The sequence below is a fragment of the Haliaeetus albicilla genome, chromosome 17, assembly GCF_947461875.1.
Source record: "Haliaeetus albicilla chromosome 17, bHalAlb1.1, whole genome shotgun sequence".
NCBI classification, from domain to species: domain Eukaryota; kingdom Metazoa; phylum Chordata; class Aves; order Accipitriformes; family Accipitridae; genus Haliaeetus; species Haliaeetus albicilla.
Genome location: NC_091499.1, coordinates 13,630,419 through 13,656,090, shown reverse-complemented (window position 1 = coordinate 13,656,090; position 25,672 = coordinate 13,630,419).

Here is a 25,672-nt window from a genome sequence, read left to right as displayed (position 1 = left end):
CACTCCAAACTGCATAAAAAAGGAAAAGAAAGAGTAAAGCAACAATGCTTTAATTATAAGAACATTTTAGAAACAGCACAGAAATTCATTTGAACAAATATAAAACAAACTTGGTGTATCTTCTAAATTATGCTCAGCATTGATAAGTCTTGCAAAGTGCAATAGTAGAAAATGATAATTAAAAAAAACCCTTAATTGATAAATTGCTAATAACAAAAAAAACAACAACAAAACAAATACACAAACCAAAAAAAAAACACCAAACAAACAAAAAACCTAAAATAAACCAGGAAATCTTTATACCAAATGATCCAGAGTAGATTTCTATAAGGTCATGGAAGTATCTTGGTATACACCTATGATAAATAGGTAAAAATTACAGAAAACAGTAATATCTTCAATACCAGTTTTGTGCTTTAGAATCAGATATGAGAATTTTGGTTAAAATGCTTACCAAAGTTTTCAGATACAGAGAAAGAAGCTTCAAATCTTGATGTATGGAATGTATCTCTCATAAAAAACTCAACAGCTTCACAAACATGTTCACAAACAACACAGAGGCACTCAAAGCAACTGTCCAAGAATGATTGTCATCAGCCATGACTCCATTCTCTGAGATTCAGACTGATGACAAATGAATTATGATCAGTTTAAGTGATTCATCCTCACTCACTGACTCCCAACTTCATTACAAAAAGAAGTCAGTGTGTTGCCTTGTGTATCTGTAAGTTGCAGAAGATGCTTCTATTGAAATCCTCAGAGCTAGCACTGGAAATGCAATTGTAACAATATCCATAGTTAAGAGACACCAATGTTAAGAAAATGTCAGAAAATTTATTATCACTATAGATTCTCTGTGATTTATTACTAAATGATAGTAATAAATATCTCAAGATTAAGGTATGCTTGGAAAAATGAATGGCAAGAAGAGAATGTAAAAACATCATTATGCCTTGTATTACAATTTTATTCACCCATTTTTTTACCTACTCATATTTGACGATGCAAGACTTTGGGTTTTCTACATCTGGAGACTGAATTTAAATTTGAAGCTATATCACCTTGCACTGAAATCTCATAATATCTAGCATGCTAAACAAGGTCAGCAGTAGCTTTTCTACATGGCTAAGAAGCTTCTAAGAGCTATTTAGAGGTGAAATCCAATTGAAGTCAATAACAAAACTTCTATTTACTTCAGCATGTATTTATATTAAAAGGATGATGTTATTGATTCAGTAGGTAATGCTTTTACCTCTAAATCAGAACTGATCCAATGTCATATTCAGGACTCTGATTTTAGCATTTTGGGCAAGAGTAGTGTTGCATTAGCTTTGAAAAGCTGCAGGAAAAGGTACCATCAGATAACCTTCCAGAAACACAAACTTGTCTTCTGTCTAAATAAGATTTAAATCCAGAAATCTGAACATTTATACCTATCAAACTCCAAAGGCATTTCAAAATAGAAGAGTTTCTATAAACCCTATAATCCTGGTCAATTCCAAGTAGCTTAATTATATTGTTTAACTAAATTGTCTGTGTGCTTTTCATATGCACAATATTCTTCACTTCCTATTCAAAATTACTGTTTTAATATCTTTTGATCAATTCTGCTCTGTAAGAGGGAGACCAGGGAAGGTCCTCACACAAATGAATAGCTGTTTAAAAGGCAGGAAACAAGGAAAAAACATACTAAAGATCAGATTTTACAGTGTAGGGCATTTATGTATGGAATCTTAGTGAAATCTTTGTTTGGACCAATGAAAACTTAAGAAAAGATCCAGAAAGAAAGATTAAGAATGAGTTGTCAAAGTCTGCAATGAAACAAAGTTATCTGGGGAAAATGAAAATCAGCTGTGAGGAGTGAAGACAACACACACAATCAAATACCTGAGACACCAATGACAAACAAAAGTCAGTGAAGATAAATGTAAAGCAAAGCACAGTAGAAAAAACAATCAGATTTCCATAGATGGACTCAGAGCAGCCTGTTAATGCAGTGGAATGCGTCCTTGGGATTACACAGGGACTTATATGAATAACTTAGTGACAGTCAAAAAAGTAAATAGAGTGTTAGGAAAGGAATAGAGAGCAAACCAGAAAATTGTTATGCCACTGTACAAATTCAGCTTCCCCCCAGATCCCAGGTCTGGAATAATGTGTTGATTTTTTGCAAATTGATTTGGTCTTCTGTTTTCAGAATTAATATATTAGAACTGGAGAAAGGCAAACGTTATACTCATTTTCAAAAAAAGCAAGAAGGAACGTACAGGTCAGTGCTGTGGTTTAAGCCCAGCTGGCAACAAAACACCACGCAGCCACTCGCTCACTCCTCTCCCCCGGTGGGAGGGGGAGGAGAAAATCTAACAAAAAGCTTGTGAGTCGAGACAAGGACAGGGAGGGATCACTTTACCAATTATGGTCACAGGCAAAAACCAGACTCAGCTTGGGGAAAAAACAAAATCAATTTACTTTACTACCAATCAAATCAAAACAAGGATAGTAAGAAATAAAACCAAACCTTAAAACACCTTCCTCCCACCCCAACCCCTTCTTCCCAGGCTCAACTCCACTCCCGATATTCTCCTCCCCCCGACAGTGCAGGGGGATGGGAATGGGGGTTGGGGTCAGTTCAGTTCATCACATGTTGTCTCTGCCGCTCCTTCCTCCTCACCGGGAAGACTTCTCACGCTCTTCTCCTGCTCCAGCGTAGGGTCCATCCCATGGGAGACAGGTCTTCATTAACTTCTCTGGCCTGAGTCCTGCCCACAGGCTGCAGTCCTTCATGAACTGCTGCAGCGTGGGTCCTTTCCCCAGGCTGCAGTCCTTCAGGAACAGCCTGCTCCAGTGCGGGCTTTCCCATGTAGTCCTGGCCATCTTGGGGGCATCCATCCCCCTGCTCCGGCGTGGGCTCCTCTCTCCCCAGGCTGCAGGTGGGCCTCTGCTCCCCCGCTCCCCTCCGTGGGCTGGGGGGGACAGCCTGCTGCCTCACCATGGGCTGCGGGGGCAGCCCCTCCTCCCCCGCTCCTCCTCTCCTCCTTCCTCACTGACCTCGGTATCCGCAGAGGGGTTCCTCTCACATTCCAATCTCATCCCCCACTGCAGGTTTCCCCTCTGAAATCTGTTCTCCCAGAGGCGCTACCGCTGTCGCTGACGGGCTCGGCCTGGGCCAGCAGCAGGTCCGACTTGGAGCCGGGGAAGCTTCGAGCAGCTTCTCAGAGGAGCTGGCCCTGCAGCCCATCCCCCACTACCAAAACTCCAGCACACAAACCCAAAACAGTCAGTCAGTCTCACTCTGGTCCTCAGGAGCTCCTCAGGGAGCAAGTTCCCTTAGAAGCCATTTCTGGTGACTGGGAATAGCCAACGTGTATTTACGACAGGTAGCCTATGCTTGATCAACCTGATTGGCTTCTATGATGAGTTTACTAGACCTGTAGATATGGTGGACAGTGTTTACTTTGACTTTCACAAGGCTTTGAAGCCCATTTCCCACAGTGTCTTTGTTGGGGTATTATGGTCTGGATGGATGGACTACATGGTACGTGAAAAATTGGATGGATTACCATACTCAAAAGGTAGTGGTTCATAATCTGCTGGAGACTGGTTACAAGTAGAGTCCCTCACAGGCTAATCTGGGGATTTATCATGTTTAATATCTTTATCAATGACCTGTAGGACTACATGAACTTTGTCTTCATCAAGTTTGTGGGTAACTCTGAGATGGGGGGTGCACTTGATATGCTCGCAGGCAGGGCTGCAATCGAGAGGCATCTAGAAAGGCTAGAGGAATGTGCTAACAAGATCCTTATGAAATCCAGTAACAACAACTGCAAAGTCCTGTGCTTGAGGCAGACTAACCCCCTGCAGCAGTATAGGCTGGGGACTGACTGCCAGAGAGCATCTCTGCTGAAAAGGACATGGTGGGCAGTAGGCCAGATATGAGTCATCTCTGTGCCCTGGCAGAGAAGCTCATTGCATACTGAGCTCTATCAACACGAGCATAGCCAGTAGATCAAGGGAAGTGATTATTGCCCTTTACTCAGCAATTAATAGACTCCATCAGGAATACTGCAATCATTTTTCAGGACCTTGGTACAAGAAGTGTTTATAAAGCTGAATGACTGTAGCAGAGTCCAGAGTCCAGCAGAAGGTCACCAAGATGGTTGGGGGATGGAGCGCTTAACCTGTGAGCAGAGGCTGAAGGAATGGGGCTTGTTCAGCCTGGAGAAGAGAAAGTAGCAGCATTCTAATAAGTGAGAACAGGTTACCAAGAAGACAGAGACAGGTTCCTTAACATGGTGGACAGAGGGAGAATAGATGACATTGGTAATAAATTGAAACAGGGCAAGTTGAAGGGGATATAAGGAAAGGAACCTGCTCTATGAGGGTAATTAAGCACTGGGACAGGATGCCCAGAGAGGCTGTGGGATCACCATGTTTGCAGGGTTTCCAGACTCAAATGGGCGGTGAAAACCAAGCAACCAGGTCTAAATTCACTGTCCCCTCTGCTCTGGGCAAAAGGTTGAGCTAGATGACCTCCCAACCTCAATAATTTTACGATCTTGTGTTCATATGTATCTAGGACCCAAGTGATTTCTCAGAAATAAATAGTTCATAGCTAAATTTGGCCCAGATGGTGGTACTTGAATAAACCTGTTCTAGACTGTGCTGGGAAACTGTATCTAGAAAGCAAAGACAGTTAAGAGTTAAAATGGAAGGATGTGGTTCTGCGGAGATCCAATCCTGTTCAATATGTAACAATTTAGACAATGGAAGTAGAAATCAGATTTATTAAATTGACATAGCATATAATTTTGGAAGTTGTAAACATAAATTGCAGGACAGATTCCAAAATCAAAACAATATTGTCAAATTGAAGAAATATTTGGGAAGGGGAAAAAAAAATCAATAAACATAAATGCAAGATTCTGCCTTTTGATTAGAATGTTTATTTGCCCAACTGACTACATAATGGTAAAAATGGATCTGGGGAACATTAGCTGGGCATGCATGAATGATATTTTGTAGTTTTAAGACTATAGATCAGCACAGTGAAATACATCAACCAAACCTGAAAGACAGGTAGCAATATTTCCTTTCTACCAGTGTTAGTACAGCTTCAGCTGGGTCTTTTATGGGCATCAAACTACAAGAAAGATGTGGGTAGAGAAACCTCTGGTGTAAATTATCAAGAGTAATGTAGGACCCTACTCACATGACCTGTGAAGAAGGCTTGAAAGAACTGTGGTTGTTTAGTCTAGACAGGGAGACAGAAAAGAAACATGATAACACTTTTGAAATATGTAAAAGGCTCCTGCAAAGTGAAGAAGAACAATCTGCTTTCTATCTGTGTGGAGGATAGGTCAAGAAGCCATGAGTTGAAATTGCAGCATAAGAGCCTTGTGTGACATTAGGAAAACTTTCTGACTTTAAGAATAGCAAATCACTGAAATTGACTGATAATGAAAGTGGTAAGAGTCTGCATCAGCTGTGGACTTTGAGAACAGGCTAGACAGACCTCTGTCAGGGATGCTAAAGGTTTAATTGTTTCAGCCTGGGGATGGAGAGATGGAACAGACGACCTCCAGAGATCTTTTCTAACCAGAGGCATAGAATCATGTTAAGACTGGAACATGAAGTTTCTCTTGCTAAAAGAATGCATAATTTCATAGAAATGGAATGGTTCAGCCCTTATGAAAAAAAACCCTTTTTTCTCATATAGCTGTGCTTTCCAATGGTGATAAGCAGCTCCACTGTTCTTAAGGTGAGGAACCCCAAGGATAAGAATGTTTTTGGTACCTGGGGCTCAAGCAATTCACTATTTTGAAAAGCTGTTCCTGCCAAGCACAAATTAAAATAGAATGGATTGGAAGACAGAAGTTTGAAGGGAAGGTATTTATCAGATGAATGAATGAACAAATATATTCAAAATATATGATCCCACTAAGCCTATGAGTACATGCAGTCCTGTTTGTGGAATAAGCAGCTGCTTATTTCCAGATGGAGAAGAAGGCAAGACACCACTGCAAAGGGTGTGACCCATCAGTAATGCCTCTGGTGTTCAGGAGCTCTGGAAGTTCTCACTCAGTCCCTTCTTTGTTGATGCTTCACTATGGATACTGATGCTTCAGAACAAGCTCTAGAATCATGTGTATGCCAGCATTTAAATACCCTTGGAAATGGGGCTGTCAGAAGGCAGGAATATTATAGTATACACCGTAAGTTACTTAAAATTTGCATTCCAGTTCACACAAAGCTTTTGTAAACATAAGAAAAGTCTCCAAAGTCCCTTTTCTTTCTGACAAAATTAGCAGGTTGTGCTGGTTCTCTGTACAAGAGTTACTATAGTAATTATTGTATAGCAGCTGATATGTAAAAGCTAGATCCACTGCTGGTGATAATCAACACAATTACATTCACTTCAGTGGAACTCTGCCAATTTATTCCAGCTCAGTATCAGATCAAAAATGTCATATGTCAAAAAAATGTGTCTATTTTTAATATTGAAAGGCAAAATGCCAATAGGCTTTTAGTTTTTTAATTTGCTTGGAAATCTTATTAAAAAAAATTCAGTTTACGTATTTATCTTTCTAATTTATAGTCACATTAAATATAATAGGCTTTTCAAGATAACCTATAAAAAAATTTAGTTCTCTTTTTAATAGGGTTTCTTTCTAGGCAAATTCGTACTAAAAATGCTACAACAAGACAATTTCAAAGTGAAAATGGTAGCTATTGTTTAAGCTAGTGTGGTGATTCAGAAAAGCTTAAGGATTAGGAGTGCTGTATAGGAAACACAATTATTCTGCCTTAGAGAAGAAGGGCTGGAATCGCTTGTTCTTTCCATAGGAAAGAGAGAAGTGGAAGGAGAGCTCTGGAGCATTGAGCATATTAAGCAATGCTGAAAATGAGCAGCATTCCCTGTTGCTGGGGGACAGGAGGAATAGCAGCTGTAACTGTTCCTTCAGGGTAATGACTGCTTTCCCACAGTCTTCGATTATTCTTTCAATAAGAATAATGAGACTGATTTGCTGAAGTTGAGGCATAGGCAAAATAGGTACCAGGGACCATGGTGATTCTATCAGACTGCAGCCAGACACGGGACTCCCTGTAGGCATAGGCATCTTTTTGGAGCCAAAAAACCTCCACATTTCCCTCTCTGAGTCTTTGCCCAAGGCTTCTAATCAGGGCATTTTAATTATTATTGTTTTAAGCCCCAATCCATAAAGGCTTAATGCTTACACAATAATCTGCTCAAAACTTTGGAGGGATTGACCTATGTGCAGTTGTGCATAACAGCTCACAAGATGAGACCTTCAGCTAGTGTTTCAAAATCATCTGAGGAAATTAGGAGCTGTCCTTTCAAGTGTCCTTGAAAATGACAGTCTCAACCTAGACCCCTGTAGTCATGGTAGTTTGTTCAGTCTATTTCCATGTGAATACCAAACAGGCAATTTAGAAGTCTAATTTTTACCCTCCCTTTACTGTCAAAAAGGAATTAGACCATATGAAGTCATCAAGGACTATCTGAGGATTTGCTATAACACCCATCACCATGGTATCTAAGTGCTTCCTGAAAAGACCTATTAATCACTGTGACTAAGCGTTCCCTCCTACCTGATCTGTCAGCTGAACGGCTGTTGCTTCAGTTTCTGATTTATGTTCTCATGATTTAGCTTAAATATGGGCATCAAATAGGACACTGGATAAATTCTCTCCTTTTTGAAATCATCACAGCAAAAGAGCCAATTTAACAGATATATTTGTTTCTACTAGGGTGATGGGGCAAGATTAGACAGTGTAGATTTTCTCCCCAAAACTAGGAATTTAAATATTACACTGGAGTTAACCAAGTTACCAGGGCATTTTCTGACAAAATAATTTTCATCAACTAGTATTCTGAATTGTAGAAACATTAAGGTACTGATTCTGACAACAGTTTCTCAAATGCAGGATGGAAATTTTCATTATAACTTCTATCATACTGTCTTAACAATCAGGCTGTTGGTCAGTCTTGTGAAAGGTAGGATACATAGGTTAGTGGGATAGCCTAACCACAAGGCTCTAGGACGCAGCACACACTTTCAGTTTGACAAAAAACTATTTAAGATTCATAAAACTTGTATAATTGAATTTTCAAAATGCTTCAAATTCACTTAATTTTTTTTTTCTATCTAAATAATTTTAGAAGTCCACCTGACAACATGGTCTTTCTTGACACTTTTAAATTAGGATTTGTTTCAAAGAAAAGCTTGTGGTTTCTTCTCCTCTCCTCTCGTCTCCTCTCTTTACATAGCAAACAGTTTTAGGAGCATATTAGAGTAACAGACTTAATAAGATAAACTGGTTTACTCCAACTTAAATAAAAACAACCTTAACTTTTAGAATCATGGCACAGTACTTATGCATTCACATCAAATGTTAATTTAGGTCTAAATATATACATTTACAAAAGATCTACATGTACGTACCTGTGCATGGACATATAAATCTACAGGATGATTTGGAAATGGATCATTCTGTTTTCCCCAATGCCTTTTAAATACATATTAAGGAACTTAGAAATTGCATACATTGAAGTCATGAAAAAGAGGCATAAGAAGTTAATCAAAGCATTAAAATTTTGGACAAACCTTTTCATCAAGTCTATGAATGCAGCAATCAAAATCTTTTCAGTCTTTCCTCTTAAAAGAAATTTTGCATTTCTTTCATGAGTCTCATATTCTGCCTCTGAAACTTTTCTGATTTTTGCAATAATTTGAACATACTGCTTGACTTTGTCAATTTTAATGACAAAACAGAGGTGACTACAAATGTTCTAAGCTGCCTAAAAGTCAGTGGTAAATCATAACCATGAAAAATCTGATCACAAGTATTTTGTCCAGAACAGAAAAATTCTCTTTGACTAACTCAAGCCAATTAACTACAAAAAAGTATCTTCCAGATCCTGCCTGTTTCTCTATAAACCTCCAGAAACTCTGTCAAACAGATGGTGGCTTTTGCAGCGACCTCACAGTCATTAGGATGATCTCATGCAACATTTTTACTGGCCTTATGTACATGCTCATTCTTTTCCACATTCTTTTTTTTTTTTTTTAGAACTCCATTGTTATTGATTAGGCCTTTATAGCTTTCTCTCTAGCCAATGCTTCTTTGAAGTCACTTTAATTCATTTCTCTCCAGAAATTTAGTTTAAAGTTGCCTCCAATGTATACCTTATCACATCCTTTAAGGTTCAGCTAAGGGTCTTAAAATAAATTCAGGTTAGATCTTCCACTGACTTTTACACTTCACTAGCATAAAAATCTAAGCCATCATCTTCTTATCATATACCTTCTCATAATCTTTAGTAATCCTTACTCTGTATTATATTTATGCATTATGGAGTATTCCCCATCTCTGAAAAATGTACATCTTGAATTTTGTATTCCTCAGATGTAAAACGACATAGTATTTCCTTGAGGTTATGAAAACCTTGTTTCATCTCAACACCGATGAGGGATTAGTAAATTGCAGAAAAAAGCATGTGTGTAACTGAAGTATAGACAGCTGGAACTGGACAAAAAAACCCCATATGGGGGGTCTGGTCATCACCTTTCCTGCCTCAGTTTTCCCTCTCTGTAACAAGGGTTTCTGTGTTAGAAAAGCATATGTTAACTGAGAATTTTTGAGTGCGGTGTAAGCACAGTTCCAGTTGTGTAACGGCATTAGTCACCAATATCTGCTAGGAAGAAGAAATGTCTACCAACATCTCCAGAAGTCTCTTTTAGAGACTAAGTAAATACCCCAAGCTTTTGCTTTCTCCGGGGATTAGTAGTAAATATGTTTCAAACAAAGTCAGAGGCAGAAATAGGAATTATTGTTTGAAAGAAGTTAATTTGTAGTGGGCAGATAAAGTTTGAAATTTTGCAGGATTTTCTGCTGAGCAGCTCTGTTTCCATTGGGATCATCAGTAAATAGGCTTGGAGCAATATGTTCCAGGGCTTATTCTGACCAGTTAAAGGAAGGAGAATGGGCTTGAACTTTCAACTTCATACTCTGTCCATCTTCCGTTAAGTCACTTTTTAAAAATTGTCTGTTCGTAACTTTCCAACCTTCTTTCTGGCAGAATGTAGGGATGTAGCTGTTCTTCAGTGCCAGTGTGCAGCTTGCCTGGCTGTATCAATGAGTCCCTACCAGCCCCTGAAGAGCTCAACACCTTGGATCATTTAGCATTCCTTGACACTGGTGTTTAATTAAAGAATGTTTGAACTCTTCAAACTGCTAGTCACTCACAGTTACTTGCATCACCTTTTCAACTTTTAAACATTTATTTTTATTTTTAGAAATGCTTAATCCCCTTTTTAATAGAAGTGAGTGAAGAGGATTAGGCCAATGAGCAGTGAATTGAATACTAAACAATGTAAGGAAAGATGCTCTGACAGCAGCCTGCATAGAGCCATCCGGGAAGGCAATTGCAAAAAAGGCAGAAAGAGAGAGGGCATTTTAAATATACGTGATCCTTACAAATGGCTGTCAATGCCCATGCATACGAAAAGGTTAGAGATTTAGGTCAAGACAGATGTTCACATGAAATATGAGGCAAATAAAAAGGAAAGGATCTGGAAAATGAAATTATTAGGGATTGATCGAAAGGAAAGAACATATCTTCCTACATCTGACAAATGTACAGGTGGTCAGCATCTTGTACCACATAACCATCAATTCATTGCTATGCAGAGTGCCAACAGCAGGCTTCCACTTCAGCTGTGCCTTCAAAATAGGTCAGAAATATGTGAGAAACTGGTAGTAGAAAACCTTTGTGCTCAATCTCTTCAGGAGGAAGGATCAAAGAATAATTTAGGTTAGAAGGCATCTCTGGAAGTGATCTGTTTTGACATTTGCTTTTACAGGGCCAAACTCAAGGACTATTGCTTCATTAGAGCCTGCAACCTATTTTGTGGTATAGACTACATTATGTCTCATATAGATCAGTTTGCTGGCACACCTGTGTTTATTTCAGACTATAATTTAGACAACTTGTATGTATTGAATATTTAGACAATGTAGAGATATTACAGATACGTTCTGTGGCATAATTTGCCAAAAATAACCACAAAGGCAAGTAAATGTGCATCTCTGATAATAAATACATATTGAAGATTTTAGGCATCTGAACTATAAACTTGCAGCCTGTCTCAAAAGCAATCAGTTTTCCTGAGGGCTTACAGGAGAGGCATAATCCAGATGATGACAGTTTATGCGCTTTTCTAGGTGGTATGGATTTTTTTTTTCTTACGTAGAAAAATACTAAATAATAAATAACAGGTAGGCAAAGAAGCCCCTTACAATTTAGTATTTGACTGGTAAATATTTCAGAGGTCTCATGGTTGTATAAGAACTTAAATATCTGTGTTTCTGAGCTTTTTGCAATTTAAAGCTTCTTTGATAATAAAATATGTTTTGCTGTGTTTGAGTCAGTTTTGTCCTTTGGTCATCAAAATTATTTCCTTGCAACAGAACTTCAGTTGTCAGCGGTCTGTAAAGTGGGCCAGCATCCTTGGTGCCATATGGGATTCTTTAGTGAGATTCTCCTAATTTTGTTCAGCCTGAGGAGAGCATTAAGGAGGCCGTGAAGCCCAGGGCCTACCTTGTGGCTGAATATGCAAAGAATGATAATGAGTATGAAAGCCCCTTTAGCTCAATGACTTTCAAAGTCCTTGCTATCACGATGCCTGACCACTGGAGTTACTGGAATGGAAAAGACTGTTCTGTCATTTAATCAGTGCTTTCCACTCATTGGGATTCAGCCCTAGTCTCTAGTGGCAACTGTGCTAGGATTTCTACAGCTTTAGGGCTGCAATAACTCACTTAACCGTAAAAAGGGGTGGGACAGATGAAGAAGATTAAGAAATGCAGTGGTTTGTGGAGGTTTGCTCATTTGCATATGTTTTCATCTCCCCCGTGGACGGGCTGGCATTCATTAATTTCCCCTCAAACAGAAACTCTTGTTTGTCACAGAAAGCCCCAAGATACCTCTCCTGAATTTGCCCTACATACAGCTATTATACCACAGAGAGCAATAAACAGTATTGATTGTTTCCTATCATATTTGGGTGACCCTGACTACTTTACAATAATTTTTAAAATCTGTGTTGCTTAGGCAGGATCCAGGAGGCTGTTGGACCTGTGGCTTGGCTTCTAAACACATTGTGTCTCCTTAAGAATGAGATTTATATTGGCTGCATCCCAGAGGTGAATATAATGACCTCTTTCACCTTGTCAAAGGGGCAGCCTTGTCAAACTCGCAGTAGTCAATATCCTACAGCGCATCCATTTAGCACAGGAGCACAGCCCAAACTGGGACTTCAGAGTGCAGGTACTCAAATGCACAGGTCTGACAAAGACAAATAGCACAAGGATGCACTAACCGAGCAAGGACAAAGGGACGCCTTGCCTCCACTGTGTGAGAAATTGAAGCCCACTTAGATTTCTCCTGCATGCATTTTATGATGTGAGAAGAGGTTTAATTTTTTGAAGTCCCTGATTAAAGATGTAAGAAGCAGAGGAATACTTGTGCTCAGTCCCGCATGTTTTCTTTCATTAATTTTTCGTTTAACTTTTTTTTTTTTTTAATCGACTGGAACGTTATCTTTTTCATATAGGTAGATTGGTTGGGGCTCTTAAATAATAAAGTTTCCCTATTGATACCCCCAATGCTCTCTGTTACAGGTACTTATTTAATAGCTTCTGCTTAAACTGTTGCAGCAGCACTGTACCAGTGGTCATATTCTTTATGTGGACAGTTCTGAACTTTTTACTGACTGTCCTGATTAAATAAGTTATGCTGAAATTGTGCTGTGTAAAAATCTGTAACACAGAATGCATTTCACAGAATAAGATTTAGTAAATTTTAGAAAGACTACATTTCAATTAAAAAAAAAGAGAATTTTGAATGACACTTGTGAAAAGAAAGAATGAAGATGTTTTCAGTTAATGTTTTTGTGACCTTTTTGTGGAGCTATATTAATTTTTGTATATGATTTTACTTTTGCATAACTTAAATTTGTGCTATACATGGCCTAACTGTCCCTTTAACGCAGCTCTGTTGTGCAACCGTGGTCTTTTTTCAAAGGAAAGTTCTGCAATGATCTTGAATCTATTTAGAATTAGGATTGCGTTTCCCCTTCAGGTCATAGTTTTCTGACTGTCATTTTAATGCAAATCAGAACAAGTAAACTTAGTGGAGTCAGTGAAGTAAAATCTGTATAAAATCACCACCAGTCCCCAATCCTACAAACACTCAGCATGTAGCTAATGGTAAGTCACATTGATTTCAACAGTACTACTAACAGTGTGCAAAATTAAACACATTTATGAGCCTTTGCAGAATCAGGGCTTCAGAGAGCTCATGATCTGGCCTTTTATGTCCATTTATAAACCCCCATTATAATTAACAGGAGTTTTACAAGCACATCAATAGAAAAGTATATGTAGAGTGTATTCCTGCTAGCCAAATAGTCTGCAGATGGAGTCCCAAAATATTCATTGACTCCCTGCTGACAAGGAAATTATTTATTATTACTACCTACATGATACAGTACTAACCTTGAAAACCCATTATATTCTAATGAGGCCAAAGCCACTTAAATGAACAAACAATCACCACCTCAAAATCTGTATTAATTTAAGGAAACATTACAGCTACCATAGAATGAGAAATTTTCAGATTTTTTTATTATGTCTCATAATGGAGGAGATAAAGCCTTCTAGAAACCAGAACAATGCTCACCATCCTGATCATTGTTCCTGTTTCTACAACAGGAAGACAGCATCAGACTACACCGTCGGACAGGATATATGGAAAAAAAAGAGCAAGATTTTCAAGCAAAAGGAGGTAGAATCAGTGGGTACTACTGGAAACCCAATCTTCCTACTTTTTGTCTTAATGGAAAAGCAATCAGAGATGCCAGACATTTAAGAAAAAAATACTGTTTACAGCTGTTTTTCCAAGTACTTGTGGAATCGGCAGGGGTATGTACTGGAAAACAAGAGTTGCTAGTTGCTTTCTCTTTGATTACCCTATTTACCCTGAGGCCTTGCTTCATTTCTGAGTTGGGAGAAAAAAAAAAGACACTGAGAGGTGGGAAATCTTTTGCTTTGTTGATTTTAAAAGGCCACAGAAGTTTAATCTGTTTATGTGGGGTGAACTGTTGAGCAGACATGCAGCTGTACTCCTTACAGCACAGAACAACTGATACACTTTCCTAAGTAAAGACTTTGAAAAGACAAATATTTATTTATTTGTTTAGTTATTTTAATAAAGTTAATGGGGAAATTTTGAGCAAAGGCATCTGGGAAGATGTAGTATATATATCTAAGGCCTTATGCAAAAACTCCAATGAACTATCTGATTCTTATGGTTTGGAAGAGCCAAAGCATAACATACAGAATAGACATCTGTCTTAGGTACATGGGAAAAAATACTTTTTATCAATCAAGTCATAAAAGTCTTCTTTTACTGGTTCCATGCCTTGATTTTCACTGACTTTTGCAAACATTTTGTACTTCATCTCATACCAAGCTCTCTTAACCTAAGAGGATGTCAAATATTAATTATTTGGCCGAAAACACGTTTCCCCACCATCAACATTTGCCAAAGGATTGTGCTTTGTCTTTACACTGAATCTGGAGCAAGCTGATATACAGTTACAAAATCAACTTAGTTTTGCATGCTAACACTGAAAAACTTCAGTATGTTTCACTGAAGTATGACAAATTAACCAGAGAGAATCTGACCTATTCAGCAAATGTCGGGGCTGTGGGGGTTTATACTGTGTCAATAACAAACAAGCAATACAGTCAAAAAATGCAAGTTTGGAATTAAATTTTGAATTTCATATCTGAGTCACAAGTTCACTAGCTGGTGTTTCTGTGATAAATTGAATGACATAGCGAGTGGTCTGAGAAGGTAACGTATGCTTTTTGCTTGTGACATAGTATGAACAAATAACTACTTAGGGTTCACCATAAACTTTTCTACAAACATTCTGGAAACTGGATTAAGAAGTCTATCATATAGTTCACTAGCTGTAAATATATGTTCATTTTTTTCCTCTTTTAGTATAATTACTGCTCCGGGAAAAAGTAAGTAAGTCAACTGTTTTTTGTCGAAAGATCGATATACCTGACCAGATCATAAATAAAGACCTTCTCAAGGGAAATGTGTCCTCACACTCATTGTCCTTCAAAGGAGTTTTGTTTTCTTAAAACTTCTTTATTATCTTTAATTGAAACATAGATAGAGGAGAACTTAGCTATTTCCTCTTCTCTCTGTGCTTTACTCTTATTTTAACAATTGGTGCTGTGAAAGAAGCCTAGATGAGTTTATAGTAGCTTGATTTTTGACATGAGAAATTTTACAATTACTAAACTCTTGAATAATTCCATATCTGAAAGAGTGTTCATGTTATGGCAGAAACAGGATCCTAAATGTTAGCTCTGTAATGGGTGTCAGAAGATCACCATATGTTATATTTTAATTTACCCTTGAGTTTCTAGAGTTTGCTAAGGTACTGGTTGAAAAGTCAAACAACTTATGTCTGTACTTAAAACAAATTCAAGTAGATACAGCAAGAGAAGAAAAGTATAAATTATCATTGTAAAACATGTCAGATTACCATATCCAGGAAACATGAATTCCAGTGAGGAATACCTAGCAAAATTGTGGTATTAGACATCAGTCATAGCAGAGAAAACGAGAAGTGTCAAAAAGTGTTTAGGAGGATGCTGATGTTTTCAGGCCTGCAACAGGCATTGACACTGTGATATCAGGTTGCTCAATCCATCTGTCCCAGGTTCTTCCTTGCCAGCAAGTGAAAGCACCCCTCCCCCATTGACCCCAGTCCTCCTGATCATGGAAGCAAGATTAACACGTGTGTTATGGTTGGAACGATTTTGCTTTATTGTCCTCCTCCAGCTGCAGTGGAGCACAGGAGATATCCCTGGACATCCTCAAACACATCACTTGTGTACCTTATTATCCCTTTTCCCATTTCTTTATCCTCCTCTTTGCCACCCTTTCTGCACCCCAGCCCTGTCCCAGATAATTACTGATAATTAGATTTTCACCATTAAGCTCAATCTTGCTACATCCATATACAAATTTGGTATTTCTTATTCTGCTACCTAGGTAATCTCAGCATTACATGCTCTACTAACAAGGCTGCCTAGGTGCTGTTAATCTTGCAAGGCTGTTCTCCCCCAAAGGTCCGCAATGCTCCCCTCCAGTTATCTGTGATGTTCAGCCCATTCTCACTTACCTCCCCCTTAACCACCTCAGAGACCCAGGTGTCCCTGACAGCCCTCAGAGTGCTATCTGTAACTTTTGGCAGCTTCTCACATTGTTTATCTGTCATGGCCGGCAATTTCTCATGTCATAGTTTCTCATGTCCTGTTCAGTTAGCTTAACCCCAGGCTAGGGCTTATTCAGATGCCTCAATATCTGCCTGTAGCCCTAACAAAAAAAAGATATGAGACTTGGCTTATCTGTGCAATATGAAGACTGAGGTCAGATATGAAGTAAAATCTTGCAGACGTCTGTTTTGTAAGTACAGTTTGTAGGGATAAAACCACTGAAAAGAATAATTTTAATAAACAAATCAATATTGCAGCAACTGAATATATGCATAAGGATGCATCAGGCACCTAAAGATCACTGAGATGTTTATAAGACTGATAAGCCTGGTCAGTTTAAACTTCAAAGAAAAACTTAACTAGATTGACTTCCATTAACACCCTCCATGCTAATGGTTATTTCCTACTGATTTTTAGTTGTTATCACTTCACGTTCAAAGCAGTCAGTCCTTAGCAGCCATATGCTACACCTGCTGTGAGCACGCAGTACCGCAGTGCTGGTGCCATACCCTCAGCAGTCCCCGTCACCCCAGCGTAGGAAGCAGCTTCCAGAGCTCTTCCATGTGGGATACTGAGGTGGGGAACATGTTCGGGATCTTGCCCTTTTGTAAAACGTTTGAGTTTCTTGACACCTCTGAGCCCTGGGCCTCTGCCACTGGCGCAGGAGCTGTGGGATGCTCGGCGCCCTGTCCTGCAGCCTGGCTCGTTCTTCCTGGCTCAGTGGCTTCTCCTTTTCTTAAAGGTCGCATGTTTTCGGTGAGCAGTAATTGACCATCAGTGGGTGGTTTATAGTTCTGGGACCTCTGCTTTCAAGATATGTCCATATTTCAAACACTTTAATACTCCGTGCTTTCAAAACTGCACTCCCTAGCAAGAGACACCAGGTGCCAAGCTCCAGTTCGCATCACAAGATCTCATAGTAAGTGGGTAACAATCCCAACAGACCACAACTGGGGCCTTGCAGCCTTTGCTAAGGCACAGTTAGCTTAAGGCCTGAAGCTTATTCCCTGAAGCATTACAATTCTTACAGGGCCACAGGGTGCAAAAATGTTTTTACGGCTATTATTATTACTATTTACTGTGCTTATGTCTAAGTTTAAAACAACCTAATATTTATTAAATCCTGCTGAGTGTAGATCTGCTTTTATGGGTGCAGTAGACCTTTGCTTTGGCTGCAGTATAAACTGTTCATGTATTAGGAAAGGTTTTCTAAATACTAGGCAGTGAAATTAAAAGGCAGTTATCCAGTGGGATAGGAGGTATAAAGAGGAGATTTAATGGCAAGGCAAAAATACTTTACTTATAAACCAGAATTTAACAATTATGTAAGGATGGACTATATGATGTGTTTGCTTAGAGTGATCAAGGATTACACTTCTCAGCTCAGGAACTCACTTCCCACTCCACCGTCCAACAGTAGATTCTGTCTTGGCTTCTCACATCTCACTGACATCACTCAGCTCTGCCTCTGGCCCAAGCCAGATTTACCCTCTACTGTAAAGTTCAGTCCTGAAGAAAGAGGACACAAAGACAAAGAATTTAAAGTTAATTCACCAGTCTATCAAAAGTCAATTTAGAAATCAACGGATAAGGTACCTGTTGTCTAGTTACAGGCAGGCATGATCTGCGATAATCTCATATAAAACCTGTATTACAGCTGACACTCCAATTCAAAGATTATTTTCAGTGAAAGTACAGTATCTAGAGGCATGTGCATACCATCCTCTCTTTTTCTAACTCTGCTTCTTCTATCCATACATTCATTAGCTTTGAAAGACAACTCTTAAAACGAGAGATGGCCACTTACATATGAAAATACATTCACTTGAACTGAAACAGAATTAATTGATCAGGGACCAATGCAGGAAACTAAATTTGCGGCTTCTTCCTTGAAAATAACAATCAAATCCTGTGGGTACTAGCAACTGACTTCTTATTAATTTGGTCTAATAGCTGTTATCATAAATGTATGAATACATAGATTGTAATTTTCTAGACACTAGCAATCTACACGCAGTAGTAGAACAATTATGCCAAAATTGCTATTTAAGGATGAGTGTGGGAAAGTTGGGCATATTTTCAAGTACGGAATAGAAATGTATTTGTGATAGCTGTCTCTCTTGTATTTAACATGCTGTATTACTATTTCTTTGTTCTCCATTTAATAGCTGATCATCTTACTCTTCTGGCAGCAAAAAAAAATCCTTTTAAATTAGGACACACTGTCTTTTCTTTGTTTATAACTGAAGTATAAAAAGGCATGAAAGCTTAAGGAGTCAAGAGACAGTGTTATAAACACATTTTGCTGCTTCTACTAAAAGGAGCAATGAGTATCTCATTCTTCAGAGTGTGAGACAATGGGAGTGCTACATACCACTACTGCTCTGAACATGAGATTTGAATTCTGCTGTTGCCTCTGCTTTCAACTTCTCAGACATAATAATACTATTATATTATCTTACCTTTTTGAAGTGTTTTTCATTCAAAAGTTCCTGAGGCATTTAAACTTTGAATCAGCTTGCTATTTCCCTGCAGTGTGTTTTCATAGAAATTTTCAGACTACACCTCCACCCTGTCCCATCCCATCCCCCCCAATCTTCCCTACCAGGTGTCATGCCAGGTCTTTGTCATTGGTATGGAGTTTTAAAACGCAGCATAGCCTCTTGTGTTTCACACACTGGCTAATAAAAAAAAGAGGGCTTCCCTTTCCAGTTCCCAAAGAGAAGATTACCTCCTCTCTGCCCCCTCTTTGTAGTGCGTTGCTCAATCCTGGATGCTAGGAGAAATTTGGGAGCAAATGGAAGCAGCACAGGAAATCATATTGGCTACGCATCCAAAATGACCCTCGCTTTGGCATCTGGCTATCTATCCTGCTGTAACACGTCTATGTCCCTGCCTGCATGCCCAGCTTCCCTTCCAGAAACAGCACAGGCACGGGGCTGGTATTCAGCACTCTTCTTCTCCCTACATACAGATACACCACTATCAAGGTTAAAGGTGTATAAGCACGTATCTTTCAAGGCTGCTTTTAAGTATTTTGCATCTTTTTCTACCCCAAGCCTTTTCAGTGATCAGTAGGATTGGTCAGTGACAAAACTCACAGCTAACTAAAGGAAGCACAGACAGTGCTACTAGACTGCAAATGCACCCCAGAACTGACCTCCAGTCCATAGTTTGTAAAAATGGAAGAAGTAAAACAGTTCTGCCCCATGTTTCCTTGATTGAGGAGATTGAAGGCTGTTTCTTCATCTTTGTGGGGTGAGACGGTTCAGATGGCAGGAAAGACTGGCTTGTCAATCTTGTGGTTAAATAAGTGTTTAGAAGATGCTTTAAAGATACATTAGATAAAATCTACTTTATCATCAAGTATTCATAATATAGTTTCAAAAGCTAAACTAAGGATGAGAGGGAAGGATTGTTTTAAGTAATTTTTTATAAAATTCATCCAGAAATTAAAATATCCCAACCACAGAGTTAAAGATTCTGCAGTCCAACACCAGAGGACATAGCTTCTATTTATTGTATGTAGCATAATTACCATGGTACGCCCATGATGTGCAGGGTGAAGCAAGCATATTAAAGATAGATTCATAATTAGATCTGGGGTACTTGGCTAATTAACAAAATGGATAGACAGAATCTGTATTTCATTAGGGTGAGATGTATCAGTTTCCTCCTGTGCTTCTACATGTTTGATATATTATACTGCAGTGAGCTATTTCCAGTGCATTGTGTTGGGATGTTGTGATGACTCGCATGCCAAGCAACATGATAAAATAATTTATGATCAGCCAGACTGGAAATATCAGTTGGGGGATTCTCTGTATTTAATGGTTCACTGTATGAGTTCATCACATTGCTCTCAGGCTTTCAAGGTAGTGTTGCTACCGATATTATTTGGACAGCCTTCCTTCTCCCTCTCAGAAAATTAAAGAATAAAAGTCCCCAAATGTATGTGCATACCTGGTAGAGTAATATCCTCTCACATTGGATGTCTTATATGTTTTAAGTCTTATAATATCATCTTATACAGCTCATTAGTCAACTAGTAGCTTGGTGCATATACAGCTTAATGAAAGGTGATCAGGTAGATACAGGTAAATAGACAGAAAGTTAAAGAAGCATTGATTCTCATTTTCTGTTTATACTACAAAGTTGGAAGTGTAAAGAAGAAAAATGCACCTGTACTGAAGAATCACAAAAGCATGAATTAATTTAAAAGAGCAATATGGCTTTGTTCCCATCCTTGTCTTGCTGTCTTCTAAAGGCATTTTAAAAACCAAACCCAGTGTTTTGCTGTAGCCAACCCTGCACACAGAAGAAAAAGAAACTTTCCTTGTTATTGTATCTATCAGATAATTTTATATGTGTGTGCGTGCACCTGTGTATTTTTAATATTTATTTTCTTATCTACATATATGATGTTGTCTTTCTCATTGCAGATGTTCTCTCTGCTTCTTACTATAAATAGTTCCACTTGTATTCTGTCCTTCCAGTAATAAGACCACTGGATCTTTATGTCTAACCCGTGTACTCTACCTATTTTCTATACTGGTCTTTCCTGAAACTTGCTATAATTAATGTTAGTGAAAAAGAAATGAAATCTGTTTAACTACAATAAAAGACAAACTAACATCTTAAACACCCATGTGTCATGCCTCCCCCACCCCAAACCCGGGACAACTCTAACATTGACCACATCACTTTTATTATTAACATCACTGGAACCAGAGTGCCATTGAATGCTTGCTTTCTGCACAGATAGCTTATATGTTAGTTTGCTGTATTCACATGCTAAAGAATAACCAGAATTTCTCAACTGTGGGTATTTTTTATTTATATAATATTTGAAAAGAATACATGGATCTGTGTACGTTTTCAGGAGTCCCTGTCCCCTCTGTCCTGAATGATGTATAACAATGTTCCCAGTAGTAAGAATAACATAAACCAAGAGCTAACTATGAAGCAAAGACTAAGTAACAGCTGGGGGTTAAAAAACTTGATAGAATCTCTACTGTTTGTGTATAGCCCTAATCCAAAATGAGGTGGTAAAACCACTTATCTCAATTTCTACAAAGATTACTTGATAAATTCAGTAGAAACATAAACAGAGTCTGTATGTTTAACTGTGAATATTTAGTTATACACTATCTTTCAATAGTCCAGAAATACTTACTATTATCAAGGTTATGACTGTTTCCATTCATAAGTACTTCATTTAAAATGAATTTTGCATGATTCATATTGCTGTATCCTGTGAGCAGGTACTAAATTTTGTCTTAGTAGTCCGCATGGATGCTGCTGCTTTCTCCAAGATTTCAGCCTTTGAAGTGTTATAGATTTGTTCATAGCCAATCTATGCCTCACATTTTCTTCATCACAAGTTCTACAGACTTATTTTTGAATAGCAGCTTCATAGGTTTAGAAACAATGTGATTTCAGGCCCCAGTGCATAAACACAGTCCATCTGATGTTTGGCAACTCTTAATAATCTGGCATACTGAAATGATAATTTTGGCTGAATAGCTAGAAAATGAGACCAGGGTTCAGATATTGAAAGGCAGTTAGGAGTCTAACTTCCCTTGAAACCAATTTTTTTCTCTACTGCAATGTTGTTGCTGTTGAAAGCATTTATAAAGATATAATTGCCTAAATAATACAATCAATGAATATTGGATCATTTTGGATAGTGCTGCAAAGTGAACTGAAGTTAAAGTAAATGATAACAACTGCTCTTGTCAGTCCAACAGACAAAACTAGGGAAGTATTACCACCCTCCTAAAAGCTTGAAGAATGGCATTCTGATTTGTAGGACCTTTTTCATTACTATTTTTAGTCTTCCACACAGGTACTTAAGCTCAGACAGTATCTGAAATGCTTGTAAATCTGCAGCTGAAGAATTCTAGCATTAGCTTGTGGGAGGTATATATAACACTGATGTTAGTTATTAAAATTACATCTGCAGAGAAAACATGCAAAAGCAGCTGTCATTTGATTTGGGCCATTCTAGATGACTAAAACCCATCAGACTGCTTGAATAACTAATAAAAACCCAGCTGATTCACTTACCATATTAGTTGCTAAAATGTATCTGGGGATTTGGATTTGCAGGCAGAATATCCCTTCAAGACTCAAGAGAAAAGATGCCATGGAGGCCAATTAACCTAGGAATAGCTGTTAATCCCTTTCAGGTCGTGTAGAGGAACAAGTACACATAACTACATGGTACAAAAGCACTTTTGATTTCACTAAGCTGCTTTTAAAAATAGTTCTTAGACAGTCATACTAATAACATTGTGGCACTTCGTGTTTTCTCAGTGCTATACAAACAGCTAATTAGGTCTCAGAGTAGGCTATTGTTCTCCAGATCTTACAGGCAGGAAAACTGAGGCACAGAGCTGGGAAGTATCCAAGGCCAAACACAGTGCCAATAACCAAGTCAGGATTACAGTTCTGGAATGGCTACAATGAATTCCTCAGCTTGTATCACCCCATACAAAACAACAAGCATTATGTTTAGAGTACAAATTTTCAGGATCATGCTATGTTTAATCTGAAAGCTAGTTATTGACCCTGATGGGCTCACCCTAGGTGCTAAACATCCAGGCCCTGATCCAAGGCAGCACTTAAGCACCTACACTAAACAAATAAACAAACAATAGTTTTAAATTATTTTAAATCAGTCTCAAACAAATAAACCTGAGATTTTTCTCCTTGTAGTTGTCACCCCAGGAAGATTGGTATCCTTGGTTGCCATCGCTTACCATAAGTAGCTCTTTTGCAGTTGTTGTGGTCACTCAATTCTACTGACCAACATAAAGACAGTAAGTAAAACCAAAAAACTGCCTATCAGTTATCCCATTCTATTTTTCATGGGCTAGGTATTGTGGCATTGCCATACAGCCAGGCAGGCCATGATAAAAAGCATTTTATACCATCATAGTCTCTCTGGAGACAAGTCAGAACAGAGACCTTAGTCATATCAGCATGATGTTTGCCCACATATATCTTATAATTTCTTGCCTATGTTTTATCTTTGAGGTATCTAAGCTACTGCATAGAAAAATTAAACATTTATATGTCAAAGAAATATTAATGCAAGGAAAACATATAACATGTTATATAGGATATGATCATCTCCTGATCTTGCATAATCCAACCATTAACATTGTTAACTTCGGAAATTCAAAATCTGGACTTAACCCATCCCACATCAGGAGGGTTATATGTTACCTAGTTGTAGGTATCTAACATTTTAACCTCTAATTTTGAACTAATTACACTGGGCCTCATTCGTGGGAAAAAGAATGTACGTAGAGATAAGTCACCTCCCTTGTTTTTCAATGAGATTAATCACTTCCTCCATTGACAATAAAGAGAAAATTATTTAAACGAACTAATTTTGATAACCACCTTTTAACATCTTGAATTAGACCAGCTGGATCCCTCTCAGGTGAGCTTGAAAAGAAGGAAACAAAAATGCATTTGAGAACTATTGTTCTTTGTCTTCTGACTCTTAGGTCTCTTGAATAAAAATGCTTAAGTGAATCATATTGTGACAAAGGCAAACTCTGGTGCACTCAAATGATGTCAGAACTTAGGACTGTGAGAAAAAAAAATCAGAAAAAAATAAAATAAAAATCAGAGGTGTTAACCTTACTTGTTCCTTTATTTATTTTTACATCCATTTTAGTGAGTACGTATCATCTTTACAAAATGAATTCTTTTTCAGACTGAAGGGTCCAATTCTGAATATTTCCAAAAAGTTCAAAGACAAAGACAGGGTGAAAACTTCACCTGAATTGACTACTTTTTTTCCAATGAACACTTTGGGTAGATAAACTAAGCCTGGCTTAAAAGAGTATATTGTGGCGTTTTTTTAATGAATATGTGGGGGTTTTTACTAGATAATGCTCCTTGAAGCATCTACCTTTCTTAATTTAAGCAAAAGTTAACAGAAATTTTATCTTACACTGTCACTGTCTCCCCCAAAGTTTTTTTTTTCCTGAAGCTTTTTGGCTCTTTGTCACAAAATTTCCCATTTATATTTTTAATGGCAGAAAGTATTTTCTATTTCCTCTAAGTTTAGGAAGGTGTAAAAATATGGCTGGAGTTCAGAGGCACAAATCTAATACAAATCATAGATGTTAACAATTATTTTTTTTTTATAAGAAGTACCAGACATACAAACTACAATTACCATTCTGAAGTACTGAAGGCATGGTTGGCACCTAGCTGTAGTAGAAAAAGCTTAGAGTAATAGTGGAATTTTTAACTTCCATACCTGGATTCAAAGTTAAATCTAAGAGGCATGAAATGAGTATTTTGTCATGCAGAGAAATAACAGAATATTATATTCGTGTTTACTTCATTTTGTGTGTTTGTTTAGAAGTGCAGCTGCCTCAGAACTTCTTATAATCAAGGATCATGAATTCCACGGGCAGGTTCTGTCTTCTACAGCTATAGAATCCCTGTAAGTCTCTTGCAACATGGCTTTCTGACTGGTAATAGGTATGGGTTTGGGGTTTTTTTTCACTTTCACACAAAAAGTTCTCATTACAAAGATTTTTTCCTCCCAATGGCAGTCTAATGGAGAAAGAATACTAAATCTCATTTGAAAACACTGGGCCCCAGATAACAATTACATTAAGACAAGAAAATAAAATGTGCAGTCAGCAATGAGAATGAGAAATCCAAAGTACATGTCTCTGACTTGCGTATACCAATCAGCCCAGAATAAACCAATGATTCTTTTTAATCCCACTGTATATGATATATTTAATTTCAGATACTGGGATTTTATTTATGGGAGTCTGTTGATAACATACATTATAATGACCAGTATTTTCTTGGCAATTCACTCCCCGTCCCCCAGTTTAAACTCCAATTTCATATTTTTAAATTGTTTCTGTTATTTTCAAAAAGCCAGGGATCAGTTTATAGAAATTTTAATTTTATCAGAAGTTTTATTGAAAATCAAATATCCTGGGTTTTTCCTTCTCCATAATACTATTTCAAATAGATATGCTAATTCCTTCAATCCATTCAGTATTCTCAGCATCGTATTGAAGTTTATTGAAAATGTAGTGTTAAAGCAAATGCACTATATTAAATCAACTTTCATAACAAACAGAGAAACATTATTTCAGTATGTTAAGCTTAGCCAATGAAAATATATGCACAGAATTTTTAAATGCTATTAAATAACAAGCTGCCGTAAAACTACTCTACTGCAGTAGAAAGATTTCATCATTGTCCTAAAAAAATAGAAATACCAATT